The sequence below is a fragment of the Podarcis cretensis genome (genome assembly GCF_951804945.1).
Source record: "Podarcis cretensis genome assembly, chromosome: 17".
Taxonomy (NCBI): Eukaryota; Metazoa; Chordata; class Lepidosauria; order Squamata; family Lacertidae; genus Podarcis; species Podarcis cretensis.
Genome location: NC_137187.1, coordinates 21,332,017 through 21,349,133, shown reverse-complemented (window position 1 = coordinate 21,349,133; position 17,117 = coordinate 21,332,017). Strand labels below are relative to the sequence as shown.

The 17,117-nt window shown below is 38.5% G+C and overlaps 1 protein-coding gene across 26 annotated transcripts in view; it reads right to left on the bottom strand.

Annotated features, from left to right (window-relative positions):
- The window catches only part of PTPRD (protein tyrosine phosphatase receptor type D), a 1,166,566-nt gene that overhangs the window by 366,116 nt on the left and 783,333 nt on the right, over nucleotides 1–17,117 (bottom strand). The window lies entirely within an intron of this gene.

Below are 17,117 nucleotides of genomic sequence, written 5' to 3'. Positions count from 1 at the left end.
GTGGCCCCCGTTTTTAAACCCACAGAGCTCGCACAAATCGCTGCCATGAAAGCAGCACCTCTCAACCTGGTCAGATGTGAACAGACTTCAGTTCCTCAAAAGAACCAAAACAAAACCAAAATTTTTTTAAAAAAAACTTTTGGATCCATGGGGACACTCTGCATGGAGGCGTTTGGCATGTCTGATACATGGAGTCCAAAAAAAACATACTCTACAATGAACTGCAAACAATTTGTAGTCTTCAGTGATTAATTGCGAAAGTTTGGAGAAAGATTTACATCTTAGAAGCCATCCTTTGTCACTCTGCAATAACAGAAGCCTTTTTGCCAACTCTCTGTAACTGGCTGCAATCAGGATGCCTTTGTCTAAATGCAAATATACCTTGAGAACATACCACAGGGAGCTAAATAAGCATTTTTTTTTTATTTCAAACACTTTATTGCTATTTTAAAAACTTTTTTTCATTCGTTTTGCTCTTGTTTTAAATGGGACCTAAATGTTTTAAATGAGAGCTGCTTTTCATGGAACTGAGGCTCCTCCATGCTTTGCTGAAGCCATCGTGATGCTGTATGACTCGGAGCTTTTGTGGCAGCTTCATCAGAGCACAGCGCTAGAAGTTATCTTGTCAAAATAACTCTTCCTTAAGCTTTATATCCTAGGTCCTATAGAGTCAAATAATGTTAGTAATTTTTTGATAAAATATAAATAATCTTAACATTGTTGTATGCAATGCTTCTTCTTCTTCTTCTTCTTCTTCTTCTTCTTCTTCTTCTTCTTCTTTAAAAAAGAAATTCTCTTTAACACATCCCAGATCTTAGCTGAGAAATGTACTGGGTTCAAAGCTTTAACAGTCATCAGAGGGGTTGAAAACATGTTAAAGTTTATTTTTAATAGTTTTTATTATGCTTTAAACCAATTATATACAGTTCCAAAATCAACATTTAGATCAGAGTTTCCCAAATTTGGGTTTCTAGCTGTTGTTGGACTACAACTCTCAATATCCTTAGCTAGCAGGACCAGTGCTACAGTAGGGAGCCAGTGTGGTGTAGTGGTTAAGAGCGGTGGACTCTTAATCTGGTGAACTGGGTTCGATTCCCCGCTCCTCCACATGCAGCTGCTGGGTGACCTTGGGCTAGTCACACTTCTCTGAAGTCTCTCAGCCTCACTCACCTCACTGAGTGTTTGTTGTGGGGGAGGAAGGGAAAGGAAAATGTTAGCCGTTTTGAGACTCCTTTGGGTAGTGATAAAGCGGGATATCAAATCCAAACTCCTCCTCTTCTTCTAGTCAGCGATGATAGGAGCTGTAGTCCAAAAAGAGCTGAAGACCCAGGTTTGAGAAAATCTGATTTGGATGATAGATATACAAAAAGGTAACAAGGAAGAGAAAACTATATCAAGAGAAGAAAATATATTTTCAATATGTCTTTCAGTAAACTTATTAGCATTTTGCCCATTAATCAATCTGCTATAGTTCACTAATTTGGACAAATCTGTTATGCTCTATATTCTCCCACACAATTCAATTATCAGTGGGCAAACTGTTTCCTCCCCCACCACCATCACTTGCCAGTATACACGTTTTAACAACCATAAGTAGGTTTTCAACTTCTTTAACAGAATGCTACGCAGAATCTATTAATCAGAAAACTTTTTCCCATTATTCTAATTTTGATGGTGGAGTGTTGGGTCAATTGTTTAATTATTATTTATTCTTTTAAACCAAAAAAGAATTCATCTTTACCATCAAAATGGAAAATATTTATTCCAAAATGAAAAATATTTATCCCATATCCCATATTTATTTTTCATGCCATAATCTGAGTTCTCTGGACAATGAATAATTAAACAGGTTTTAAAAAATAATAATTAAAAGCAAAGGGGGTTTTCTCCATTGTGAAAGAGAGAAACTTGAAACAGTTCATGTACTGAATAGTTACAAACTTAGTTACAAACTTAACATATGTAACTAAACTAAGACTACAGCTTGAATTTTCTACCAAGTAGTTAAATATACGCAATATACTCTCATAAGAAAGAGAGGGGTAACTCCTAAGACCTACATTTCAATTCACATCAGTTTTACTCTCTGTTCATAATGTTTTAACTTGGTGCTTACTAAAAGGAATGAATCATTAACAGCACTCTGAACACTACTGAATTATGGAAATCTATCTTTTACTCTTTGTTTGTATTTGTATTATTATCTAATATATATTTCATTCCCTTTAGTTATGTGATGTTCTGAACAATAATTCTCAGTATTTATGTAAAACATTACAAATGTTCAAGTACTCCACATACATTATTTCAGTAATCCTTGTAATAACCCTATGAGACAGGCCAGTATTATTATCCCCTAAAGATATATCGGAGGGGTGCAAGGCTCAGAAAGCAACTTGCCTGAGGCCACTAGTTCATGGTTATGATGAGATTTCAACTGGCAACTTCCCAACTCACACTCTTAAACATTAGGCTAAATCACTCTACAACATTTTGGATTTAGACATTCACGATTCTTCCTTCTTTCAGAAACATCAATTCTAATTTAATATTACAATGTTTGAAAATGATGTATCTGAACAGAGATTGGCAAGCCTTGCTTACAACATTTCTTGTCCTGAATAATGGTAGCATATAGCCATATTTAAAACATTTAAGATATAATAATAATAATAATAATAATAATAATAATAATAATAATAATAATTTATTATTATTTATACCCCACCCATCTGGCTGGGTTTCCCCAGTCACTCTGGCCGGCTCCCAACAGAATTTTAAAAACACGATAAAACATCAAACATTAAAAACTTCCCTATACAGGGCTGCCTTTAGATGTCTTCTAAAAGTCAGAACGATCTAAAAGTCTAAAAGTCAAAAGATCAGGGACGCAGGTGGCGCTGTGGGTTAAAGCCTCAGCGCCTAGGGCTTGCCGATCGAAAGGTCGGCGGTTCGAATCCCTGCGGCGGGGTGCGCTCCCGCTGCTCGGTCCCAGCGCCTGCCAACCTAGCAGTTCGAAAGCACCTCCGGGTGCAAGTAGATAAATAGGGACCGCTTACCAGCGGGAAGGTAAACGGCGTTTCCGTGTGCGGCTCTGGCTCTGGCTCTGGCTCTGGCCAGAGCAGCGATGTCACGCTGGCCACGTGACCCGGAAAGTGTTTCCGGACAGCGCTGGCCCCTGGCCTCTTAAGTGAGATGGGCGCACAACCCCAGAGTCTGTCAAGACTGGCCCGTACGGGCAGGGGTACCTTTACCTTTACCTAAAAGTCAGATAGTTGTTTATTTCCTTGACATCTGATGGGAGGGTGTTTCATAGGGTGGGCGCCACTACCAAGAAGTTGTTCAACATCATTATAAACAACTTGGATGAAGGAATTGAGAGGGTGCTCATCAAATCTGTAGATGACACTATACTGGGACAGGCAGCTAATGCCACAAAAGATGGAATCAGGATTCAAAATGACCTTAACAGATTGGAGAATTGGGCACAAGCTAACGAAATGGATTTCAACAGGGACAAAAGTAAGGTTCTGCACTTAGACAGGAAGAACCAGCTGCACAAATGTAAGATGGGGGACACCTGGCTTTTTAGTAGTCAATGTGAAAAGGATCTAGGGGTCTTCGTGGACCACAAGCTTAAGATGAGTCAATGGTGTGATGCAGCAGCAAAAAAAGAAAAGAAAAGCGAATTCTATTTTTGGCTGGATCAAAAGAAGCATAGTGTCCAGATCAAGGGAAGTAATAGGGTGTCTGTCCCACTCTCTCTTTCCATAATTGGGGAAGGAGCTGTGTTCAGGCTGGGTCAGTAATAATTCCTAAGTGCTTTGAAGCATCTTGGCAGAAATGAAGGAGGAAGGGGGTGAGGAGGAAGAGGAAGTCAATCTGGCTGTTCTTCTTTAAGGGGAGCATTTGTGTTCTGGGACTGAGCTTCGGAACAAGTGAAATCAACATGGGGGGGGGGGAGAGACAGATGAATGTTTATCTTCCAGTCTACCATTCTTCAAAGTCCTACAATGAAGTTATCTATGCTTTCTAGGTTTTTAAAAATCATTTCATGGTGAACCTGTTCTGGGTATCGAATGCATTGGAATTTCCCCTATAAAAAAACCCCAAAGGAAATGTTCAGATGGCTATATGAATGCTTGCCTTACAATCAAATATTCAGGAACGAATTAGGTTCTTATAGCAGAACCTGCATATAACAGGAAGCAGGAAGTAGGAATAAATGAACGGTTCTCTCGGTAGAAGGATATAGAAATGGAGTAGTCCCCGTCCCCCGTCCCCCAGACTGGTATGGGACCTGTACTTTTAAACTTGTTCATAAATGATCTATAGTTAGGGGTGAGCTGTGAGGTGACCAAGTTTGCTGGTGTGCACCAGCAACATTTCATTTTTGTTAACACAAAATTCCCAAATTGCTTTTTAAAAAAACTTAAAATGTATTTTAAAGAGTAGTTTGGACATTCTATTCAGGAAGCATTTTGAGATCTGAGTAATGCTCACATGATGCAAAAGATGAAAGAGAACTACAAATTTCAAAGGAAAGTGCTTAGAGGTGAATTTTAGCTGGGGAAATCATTCAAAAGCCTGCCATTACAATTCTCTACTTTGAAATATGATTTGTTCTTCTGTTCTGGCATCTGATTCAAATGTAAGGAAAATGCAACAGCTAGTCAAGATGACAGTATTAGTTAAGGCCTCCTCAATATGGAATATTCAATTTAAAATTATGAATTCAACCAGGCATTCATTTCATAATTTTCCAGTCAGCTATAATTGCATACCTTTCAACCTTTTAAGGCATGTTATCCTGATTAAATGATTTACATACACTAATTTGGCAAAAACTGTTCTCTAGATGGCAATGTTTTTCCAAAGCCATATTCTATTTTTCCTTTCGTGGATTATTTTGACAGGTGGAAATAAATCCAACTTGTAATTTACTTGTATCTATTTCCTAATTTACCGGCGTCCAGTAAAACAATTCAAACTGCATGACAGATAAAAGGCAATAATGAAAAGCATTCTTAAGACTTCTGAGACCTATAATGTACATTGAATACAGACAAGAGTTAAATATTTATTTTGATCTTACTTGTGCTTTCAAGTATAGTCTCTAAATGTATTTGAGTACTCAACAATGGGAAACGTTGTGTAAATGTATACACATTGATCATGCAATTCCCAGAGCTCATTGACTACCTTAATTTACCTAAAGAGAGAGAAGTGCCTTGAGAAAACATTCCAGTCTCTGCCAAAACTCTGACTGCTGGGAGAAGTGTATTTTTATAGTCATAAAAACAGAACAACAAAAAGATGTCAAACACAAGGCTAGTGGCAACTGGCGCTATGATGTCCTTCATGCAAGTAATAAAGGAAATTGCCAGTAGCATAAATAAGGAGTTACAAGAAAGACTAAAATGGTAAATTTCAAGCATTAGGAAGACAACTGTAACATTCTGAAAGAGGAATAAGGAACCTGTGACTTTTTAGATGCTGTCAAACTCCAATCAGTTCAAGCCAGAATGGCCAATGATGAGAAACATTAGAAGTTATAGTCCAACATCTGGAGGGCCACAGTTTCCCTATCGCTGCTCTAAAAAACACACAATTCTTTATCATTTACCTTCCCAGTTATCCAGATACACCACACACACACACACACACACACACACAGGCATAGTATTTAGGTAAACATAATACAAGACAAAGAAGAGCTAGATATGGGAAGCAAACGTACGTGCAAAAGTTTTCATATGTAAAAGCAAATGTGAAATAGCAAGCAACGTCGAATTGCATTTCTAAAAGTCAAACTTTTATTATAAGACAGGGTGTGGATGGGCAGATGGGACAAGCCCTCCATGTGGTGCCAACTTAAAAATACACTTGAATGTATTTCCACATATGCAAAACTATTAGGTAGTTTTGTCAAACTTGAGGCAGAACTGAAATATTCAGTGGAAAAAAGTAGAAGTGTTGGCCGTGGGTATACATAAAGAAAAGTGGCTTTCGACTTGAGCTCCATCTCCTTGGCCTACCAATCTAGCAGGAAAGCAGGACTGGTACCTATTTAAATGGACATAAAATAATCATTTACCAATTTATCATTAGGTAAATGATGCAGTTTCTAGATCTTTTGATGGTTATATATGCAAGCAGAATTTGCTTAGTTTCAGGTTGTTGGGTTTTTCTTTTATAAAAACACACAGTTTTAATTTCTAATCATTACACGTTTCATGTTCATCAACGACATGCACAGAAACGAGTTCGGAACAGTGACAGGTGTGGAAAAAATCAATATAATCAAACATTTTTATGGAAATAGCAACTGGGAGCTGGTTATAATTACGCTACTGAGAACTAAAAAAAAAATTCTGATCCCATATTTTCAGGAATATATCCCATGAAGACGGTTATTTCGAAAAGGTCCTGGTAGAGTCAAGAGAACAACTAGAATAGGAGTGCTATTCATCAGCCTCTCACTGCCATCATAATATCTAATCCTGGGGTTTTATACTCTTAATGTATACACAGAAGTGTATTGTCAGAAATGTGCTGTAACCTTTATTTTTCAGATGATGAAAATTAAAACTCCAAATTGAACCCAGATTGTGCTGCTAGAGTTCACCTGGAACAACTTGATCCAGTGGTTTTCAAAGTGTATTCAAGGAACCTTGGGATTCCCTATAAGATTATTGACTGAAAAGATTCTGTGACTTGCAGCTTACCCATCATGTCATGCACAGCTATAAGGGATTGCAGAGCCTATAAAAGATCACATGATCTCAGCCTGCCTGGGACAAGTTCACAAGAGTGTATGGCCTAGTAGATGGCACAACATGATCTGGAACATTCTTGCTAATATTAAGGGTTTTCTTGTGAGGCGGCTTGATGTGGAAAGGCAGAAACTTTCCCAATCACAACAATTAATAAGTGGTGCCTGAAGAATAGGAGCTCATCTTCAAACCAGCACTACAACCATTAAGCCATGCTTCCTACAAATATGTGAAACAATAATGCTTTAATTCTGTCAAAATTGTTTGTAGTGTTTAAATTGTTGGAAAAGGTAATAAATATTATTTTATAAAAAAAAATTCTGTCAAAATTGGCCACAATAGGTGCTGCTGATTTGAAACACATGTCACTCATTTTAAAGTCACACATTTTAATCATTCAGCAAGAACTTTGCAGGCTTGTAAATACCAACTCACTCAAGTTGATCAGCAGAAAAGGAGGGCAGGGCTTCTGTACCTTGAAGAAAACCTTTAAAAGTTGTGTAGAAGACAGAATCCCCTGTAGTAATTCCTTCTTTTCCATTAAAGGCTTAGGCACCCACCTAGCACTCACAATTCATTGCTCCCCTATGACGAAGGAAAACTAATCCATCTCCTGGCAACCAGGTGGAAGAGCTTCTAGAAAGTTCTAGAAAGTTCTCCCACATTTTTCAGGCTTATCAATGTTCCACAAGTAAGTAACAAAGTTATGTAGGCAGGGAAGCAGCCTAATAAAAACCTTTTTGTGAACTATTTTGAGGCCAATTTGTAAGGATGGAGTGCAGTGCAGCACAGATGTCACAATTCTAGGACAAATTATAAGAAATTAAGCATCCTGCACCCACTTATTTGGAAGTATGACCCACTGAACTCAGTGGAACTTGCTTCTGAAGAAACATCAATAGGCCTGCCACATAAAATGGATTAAAGTCCATTTTATTTATTTAAAGCATCTTTAACCTGCTTGTAAGCCAAAAACGCTCCCAGAGCAGCTTACGGATAAATGAAAAAACAAGGCAGCTCACACCCTCAGGCTCACAATTTAAGAGGGGCAATGCAAAAGAAAAGTGATGGGGAGGAAGGAAGAAAAGAGCAAACTCAGGCATTGGTTCTTAGAGCTACAGAGGGTTTTTGGTTTCTTTTTTAAATGAGCAGCTGGGATTAAGAAAGCAGAGCTGATGGGAGTGTCCCTCTTATCTCTCATATTTAGAGAAGCAAGTATAAAAGGCATTTTACTCAACTCTGTTAGGACGCTTGATGAATTATTTGATAAAGCAATTAATTCAAGACAACTTCAGAGGGAAAAGAGGCAACTCCTCAGCTTTTTAGTCTTGTAGTAAACCAGTACATGCTGTTGGGAGGCAGACATTCGTAGCTTACATTTAACATCCAACCAAAGAAGCAAACTAAGCAGAAGAAAAGCTAGCTGCATTGCAAAACTCTTGCAAAACTCTTTACGGGACACTTATGTATAATCACACATACGAAAGAACATACAAGGCTACTGTAGCATTTTAGTCCATGATGATATTGCACACCCACCTAATTGGTGAATGCAAAAGGTAAATCCAGCCCATTGTTTGTTTAATTCACTGGGATCTACAGGGTCATGATAATGTAATTAAAATTCTGAATATATTTTCAGTGCAACAAATATTTAATGTTCTTTCCAGATAAATATTTCCAATGAGGCACTTACGTAGTCTGCAAATATACTGTAAACAAATAATGGCAGACATAAAGGGGCTTTTTGTTAAATTCTTCTGGGATACTAGTTGAAAGATGTGATAAAACAATCATGATCTATGCTAACTATATAGCAGTGTCTGTGAAAATGTTTTCTTTTATTCCGATTAAATTTATCTTGTCTGTATAAATGCATGTTTTGGCAGTCTCTTCCAAAATGTGCCAGGAGATAACACAGAATACCCAGAAATAGTATGAGTGCACCCAGATTCAAATGTGCTTTAAAGAAACACCAAAATGCCATTTTTGCCTGGTGTTTATGTGATATAGCAACGGTTACCCAAGAATCACCGCTTCAAAGAACAAGGCATTAAAAGAATAAAAAAAAATGTTCTGTAAGAAATACTGAAAGTGGTTTAGCAAAAGTGGGAGAGAACTTCATACTCCAAATTATATTTATGTAATGAAAAAGGAAGTTCGGTTTCAGTTGTTCATGGGTGTTATAGACAAGAACAGAACACGCATGGTCTGTCCGTAAGTAGCTACTATATTCTGCTTTGTCATACACCTAAGGTACTCCTTCTTAAATTTTGAATCCTGAGGTTTAAACCTTATGTCTACAATAATTTATAATAACTTGGTTGTTTGTTTGTTTAGAAAAGCCTCTCCATATTACAGCCAGGCAGAAATATTTGTGGAGAAGGGTGGGAAGAGGATGGGAAGAGGATGTGTGAGCGGGTGGGGCCTGGGGAGGAGTCTTGAGGGCAAGATAAAGCCACATTTGGACCCTGAGCCTAAGGTTCCCCATCCTTCATTTCTTTGCATTAAAATGTAACCAATAAAGTTTGTAGCAATAGAATTTTGGGGACGTCCAATTCCCAAGAGACTGCGATATGGAATTAAAAACTGGCAGTGATCTACCCCTTTTTGGGGGGGGGGGGGTTTCAGGTCAAAGTTGTTGCACTTTATTACAGGGGAAGGGGGGGAAAGTAGCTCACTGAAAGACTGCTAAGGAAACAGCCAGCCTACCAACAATAACTGGGTCTTCTGTTTTAGTGATCATGCGTGAATGGAGGACGGGGCGAGGGTGAGTGCTCTTTTGCAACTGCAAAGGAAAAGGAGCCCATGAGCGACTGCAACCTACCAAAACCTCCTGGGGATCAACCAGTCGATTGCAATCGACCAGTTGGACATCCCTGATCTAAAGCATGCAAAAGGAGCCCCTCATCGGTCCTGTTTCGCACTCTCCTTGAGTGTTTTTCCATGGATGGAATATGTCATTGAACTCTGATAATGTCTCTTTCTTGCCTTGATGGAGGATAGGTGTGTTTGTGTGTGTTTGTGTGTGTGTGTGTGTGTGTGTGTGTGTGTAGAAACTAACCTAATATACAGAGGTAAAAAAATGTGAACGTATTGCCTCTGGCCCTTCCACCAACACAGTTCTTGGAGATGCTGTTGCAATGACAGCTCTCAGAAAATCTCCCAGACTAAAAATGGTTCTCCAACCCTGGTCCAATCATGTCCCATATTCCCAGATGGTGTAGTGTCAGTGGTCAAAGCCACAATCCAATGCATGTTAACTCGAAACTATGTCTCACTGAGTTCAGTTATGCTTACTCATGTGGAAGCTATGAATCAGGAATCCCGGGTTCCAATCACACTGTGCTATGAATTTACTAGGTGCCATTAGGAAACGACTGTTGTCTCAGTCTCATCTCGACCCTTTCTTGTCTGAATAACTATAAGCCACTCTGGAAGTTCTTGGGCAGGAGAGACAAATATTAAATAATTGTAATAAAAGACAAATACAAAATATGGGACAACAATAGCGACCCACCTTATAGCATTGTAAGGATTATGTTTTAAAGTTGGAAGGATCACACTGCTATAATGTTGTAACGATTATATATCAAGCAAATTTGGTCTAGCCCACCCTCCTAACACACTGTGAAACCCGAATCAGATAAGTCAAGAATTCATAAAGGTGAAATTTCAAGGGCAATGTGACTCTTTCAAGAACCTAAAGCAGCTGTACACATTACAACCAGCATTGGAAACATCAATGTTTCCTGCAGCAAATATGTAATGTATAGGTGTCATTCACATGTATGCATGTATCATTGAAAACACATGTGCACACTTCCTGGAACCATGGCCCAATCAAGTTTCCCAGATGTGTATACACAGATGTTTTGAGATGCTTGTACATTACAGTATGACATCACATTACATAGTTGCTGCACCAAGTGCCATTTTAATTCCAGTATTTCCCAAAGCTGTTGTAGCACATAGAGCTCTACCAGCTCTGAATCATCTTCTACATGTTTACCCTTCCAACTTCTAAACTATTCAATCCTCTTTTCCCCTTTACTCAAAGAGCATCAAAGACTGAACTCTTAGTGCCCACGTCTTTTCCCTCTTGCTGACAACAGATTAGACTCCACTTAAGGCTACCACTAAAATGATGGAGAAACCAGAAGACACTGCTATATATCTAAAATGGCTGGTTCCTGTTGCAACCTTTTATGTCAATCATTAATTAACATTTTGAAGACAAGGGAAACCTTTGTTCAGAGATTCAGCAGCCTTGTCCTTTCAATTAAAGGTGTTAGAGATCACAGTGAACATCTCTGACACCTGGCAAATGGCCTCCAGAAAAATTAGGAAAGGAAGAAAGAGCAAACTTGACATTCCTGATAAGATTAAATCAAAAACAGTATGGAATAAATAAAGGAAGAAAGTATATCACATATAAGACAGCAGCAGAGTGGGGGTAGATAATAATGCCCACTTATTAAAAAACACGAGTGAACAATCTGTGGTTTGGGGATGTTTTCAAATAGGCCAACATAGCTATGTATAATGTGTGTGTTGAAAGTTGAAACGATCTATAGATGTAGTTCATTTGAGAAATGGTCTAAAGATTTACACTCATAAACTTGGCTCTAAGGTGAGATACCAATGTAGCAAAAGTTGCCCCCAGTTCCAGTCACATCACAGAGGCAGCTTAATGCCCAAAATGGTTTGCTGCTACAGAAGATAAGGCTTCAGTAATACAGTTCCAGACACTAATATAGACATACAGCTTGTAGGCTTTGCAGATATAAAGTAAAGGTAAAGGTACCCCTGCCCGTACGGGCCAGTCTTGACAGACTCTGGGGTTGTGCGCCCATCTCACTTAAGAGGCCAGGGGCCAGCGCTGTCCAGAGACACTTCCGGGTCACGTGGCCAGCGTGACATCGCTGCTCTGGCCAGAGCCAGAGCCAGAGCCAGAGCCGCACACGGAAACGCCGTTTACCTTCCCGCTGGTAAGCGGTCCCTATTTATCTACTTGCACCCGGAGGTGCTTTCGAACTGCTAGGTTGGCAGGCGCTGGGACCGAGCAGCGGGAGCGCACCCCGCCGCAGGGATTCGAACCGCCGACCTTTCGATCGGCAAGCCCTAGGCACTGAGGCTTTAACCCACAGCGCCACCTGCATATATATACAAGTAGAAAGTACTGCTGCTCCAGCAGTTGGAAGACATTACACACACTCCAACTCATGGACAGACTCACTGACCAACTAACGAGCTGACATGCCTTCATCACTTATATAGACAGTACTGGGCCATTCACATAGCAACTGGCTTGGCTGACCATGCACCTGTTCGCTTATCTCATACATGGGGTGATTTGTATCCATGAAAGAAATTAACCCCTCCCTCCATGTGCAGTACCTCCAGCAGGCTCTCCCAACTGTGTCCATTTAAGGAAAGGAAAAAAAAAAAAAAACAGCTCATCATGTTTCCAGTATAACATTTTTAAAACTTTGATTCATGGAAGGAAAATAATTATCTATCCAGAAGTCTAGATGAAGACCATTTCAAGGCAAGGGCTAGGGGCAGCAGATTGGGGCAGCAACCAGACTCACTGTGGAGTGTTCCCACAACCCTAATGCAAAGTCTGGGATAAATGTGAGGTATGGGGCACATTCCTAGTGCACACGCACTTTGCCTCCTTTAGCACACACCCAAATCATCAAGGGGATGCTTACTGAAAGAGACAAAACATTTTCAAAATGTGTCTGTCCCCTATTTTACCTTAAACCTATGAAACAAATATATCAAAATCACTAGTGGAAATTTGGATCAAAATCAACTTAAACTGACTTCTGTACTCAGTGCACAAGGAGCCCAAATTACAAACCAGGCCATTTTGAGGGAATTAGGTGAACTCATTAAGAGCTGTTTGGTCATTTGGGTCATTGTGAACTGCCCTGGTAACTATTACAGCACATGCAAAAATGACCCCAAAAGGTAAAGTTGGTTAAAATGCACAAGGAATAATTACACCTCCATGGACTAACTTCCAATATGTTTCTAATTATCATGAGGCTATAGCTATGGCAGGAATAACAGGAGGAAATGTGGGGTAGAATAGAAAAGCAGATGCTTCTAGATTCTTGATGTCACAGTCCAGAAAAAAAAGATAACTTGGTAACTGATTGACATATCAAAAAGATTAAGAACATAAGAATGCTCTTTCATAAAACCAAAGGCCCCATCTAGTCCAGCATACTATTCTTGCAGTGTTCTCTCTGATGCCTAGGGTGGTTATGTCAACTAAGCAAATGTGTAAGTATATATTGTTCTGACTCTTAAGTGATACAGGAACTTTTCTTGTGCAGGAAGGTGTCGTGTACATTGACAGTGCTATACAGATAACTGCATCAATATAGATCTATTTACACTCACAAAATCCAGTTCCCAACATTATTTGCCATTCTGCAAGAAGCAGACTCAAGATATAGCTAAGGAGAAGATAGAAACAAATTTGAATCTTAATATTTCGGGTCGACTGAAGCAAGGAACAGATTCAGACCTCTCTGAAGTCACGTCTGAGTATATGAACTATTTGTCATTAATCCATGCGGAGGAAAGAATGGTGTGGTTTTTGGAGATGTTGTTGCAATGACAGCAAACATGGATGGAGGGATGGTGTCGGCGCCTAGCATCCTTATATAGCTTCCAGGACCATACGACAGTCCACTTCTGACACTGACCTTGAGTGGTCGGAGCCATCTTGCAAATTACTGGGCCTTTGTGGGAAATTAAAATGGTGGAATATAAATGCCAATATTAAGGACCCACAATATGCCAGATTGGTCTACATCAGAGGTATACAGTGGTTAATTAGAATGCCATGAGACTTGCAACTGCTCCACAAATATCATGGTGGTGGGCCCCACATCACCAGCAAGTAAGCCAACTTGCAGAAGAGCTGATATAGGAGACCTACCAAAGAATATTTGCATAAGGGCCAGCGCTTCTTGGATGCCCAAGCACTGCCAACAAAGGTCCTACAGGAGTGTACAGTGGATATCTTTTTTTTTTTTTTTAAAAAAAAATCTCTTTGGCAAGCTCTTATGTAGTTGAACTCAGAGCTACTTGGAATCATTTCATATCCTTGATACACCAGGGCCCTGATGATGTTGCCTTTAGAAGAATACTTCTGATCTCTTACATTACGGGACGCAAAGAAACAACAGCTCCTGATACTGATACTTCTTAATACAGAGGTGTTTGCAATTAATAATTCCCACAATTTGCTAAAAGAAATATTCTTTCTACTCCAAATTCTACAAAAAAGAAGATGCTTTAAATTGCCGTAGGGTTCTTTCTGCATTTACACTGACATTTCAAGAAAAGGAAACTAAAATATATATCTGGTCTAAATATCTACTACAAATCACTCCATATTTAGTCATGGTGAGTTTTTGAAAGACCTATTTTCAGAAGATTGCAATAACGCTGTTTTGCAAAGTGATATTTTTTAAACTGCAGGATTAAAAGCACCAACAGTCCAGAAACATACAATTTTAGAGGAATCACAAAAATCAGAACTATGATTAAAATAACACCCATTAAATCTCTATGAAGCTTAATGACGTTCACTCAGCTTATATGGAAAGGGAAAAGAAATTCAGGTAATAGCTGTGCTCTTAATATCGCCAACTCTACACTCTCTTTTTGCTCACAAAGTGAATGGATTTCTGAAGTTGACTGGGATATTAGCTCAGCATTGCATGTGTCTAGTCTAATTTTTTTCCCTCTGAGAAATGCTACTGGTTGAGCTGGCATTGAGACAGAAGGCTGTAAATTCCTATCTTCCATCAGTACCGTTGACCTTAGAGCAAACCCCACAACTGGCTACAGGCATTCAACATCCATCACTGCTCCTGAAACCTAATCTTTCAGGGAAGGACAGCTGCAGTGGACAACAGTTAAGCAGCTTTCAAAGATACATTCTGCCATTCGAACAATTTAAAAAAAATATGAAACCAATAAACTTCCATTTTAACTACTGCCTTTAAAACAAAATTGTATGGCTTTCTTTTTATAGTTAATATTTATCTTCTGAAATTGTTAAAGTGAACATTCGAAGCCAAAAACACGAAACTGCCCTTTGAAACTGGACTTAATCAGAGCAAGCATTTTAACATTGGGTTACAACATGCCCTGTGAAATGCCTTTAAATCCTGCTGATTTCTCTGCAATTTCTCCAGTTTTTTTCCTTCCAAATCCACTGACAACATCTCCAGGTTAAGAAAGGCGAGTATTCATGTAGCTCATTCAAGAAGCAATAAGAGATCCGAGCTAAATTGTAAGAAATAAGCAGAGACTAGACAATAATCAATATGCAAAAGAAATATGAAAAGCCTTGCACAAGCCTGGAGACCAGTTCTTTGCTTATCTTGGAAATCTTATTGTCATGGCACCCAGGCATCAGCTAGCGTGAGAAGCTTGTAGGTTTGACCATCTACAAAATCATATTATACACACCACTTACTGAATTTGAAACATGGTTCCAAGAACATTGAAGAAAACAACCTGGGGATTGCCACATTTTCTTGCTCTATTTCATACAATACATTCAATATATTATTTATGGAGGAATTGTGTACCCAGCAACTTTAACCATGTGAGATAAGTGTTTTCTGGGTTGCTGTTTAAAGGACATGTATTTTCATTGTTTGCAAACCAACATCATTTTCTACCCATCAAAATTCCTATATTTAAATATTCATTAGCAGTTTCAGTATAAAAAGCCTAGGTATGCCTAATATAAGTGCAATGGAAATATATATATATATATTGTGTGTGTGTGTGTGTGTGTGTGTGGTCTTATCTAAATAAAAAAGAACTGTCCTTTTAAAGCAAGAATATTATCATTTTTAATAAACTAATTAAAAGTATTGCTCGTTTAGAGTGCTGTTGTATTCTAGAAGTACATGAACGCATGCAATCTCTTAAGAAGGGATCTCAATAATTTTAATTTTATTAAATTGCTTCAAATTTGATCACACAAGTGTCATATCCATGTGAGTTTACTTATTTAAAATCATGTTTTTCTTGCATAATTATACAAGTTGATGCATACTTATGCTGTTGCATGCAAGACATGATAGGAGAGATATGAGAACGTCTCAAATACCTTTTTAAAAAAATCTGAAATACAACATGGGGCATTTAGCTACAAAGACAGTTTTGTAAGTTGCCTCGTTAAGTTGTGGAACCTTTTCTTAGAGGTTTCCAAGAAGGACTGAACAGAAATATCCCACCTTGCCTCAGAGCAGAGGTTGCATTAGATAAATGTGGATCTAACATAGATTAATTTATATGTGGGCCTTTCATTAAGCATAACAAAGATTTTAAAAAAACAACAACAAAGATAAAAGTATTAAAAGCTGCTTTTTTAAAAAAAGTGAGCAATAATCTTTTATTGCTTTATTTTCTTACAAATATGGCTTTGTGATTTTTCTTTGAACAGCATTTGCAACATTGTGCATTTACCAAAAAATATTTCTTATGTGCATGATTGATAATCTAATAAGAGATGCCAGTGTTCAGTCACAGCTGAGTGACATTATCAGGGAGACAATGTGGTTCAGATGAATGTATCTTCCGCTGAGTCTGTGCTAGACACAGAACTCCTATGAATGCACTGCAGCTTAAACAACAAGTGAGGCTTGTTGGAAAGGAATTTACAGGCAAAGAACTCTCAAGCAATCTTCTTCTACATCATCAGATTTCCTCAGTAGATGTGCTGTACAGGAGTTCTCAACGTAGCAGATCACAGAGAAAAATATTTCCTCCCCTTTGCTCCCACTTGGCAAATCACTAATAGTATATGAAGGAATATTTTAAGAACTGTTTCTCCTTTGGGCTCTCACTTGCTATTACATATCCATAAGCAGGTTCCTTGAAAACCTATCCCAAATAAATTAAGATAACAGCCACACACTCCCCAAACTACGTGAACTACCGAGTTTGCTTCCAGTTGTAAAGTGTGTTACATTTTAACACCAGAAGAATTAATAAGACAACAGAGACAGTACAATACAGTGTAACCTAGTCTCCTAATGCTCAAGAAATATTAGTAAAAATGTATAAAGTGTTGAATTACAAGTAAAGTCTAACAACTGAACCACCTATTATGCATGTCTAGACAGAATTACTCCTCAAAGAAATTCTATGGAAAATATATTACTATCCACTGTAAATGCACTGTAATTTCAGGTTCCCAAGACATTGATCTCCCATACAATAGCTCACTTATTAGCACACATAATTTTATACTAAAATTATCCACACACAAACACAGCACAAGAGTTGTGC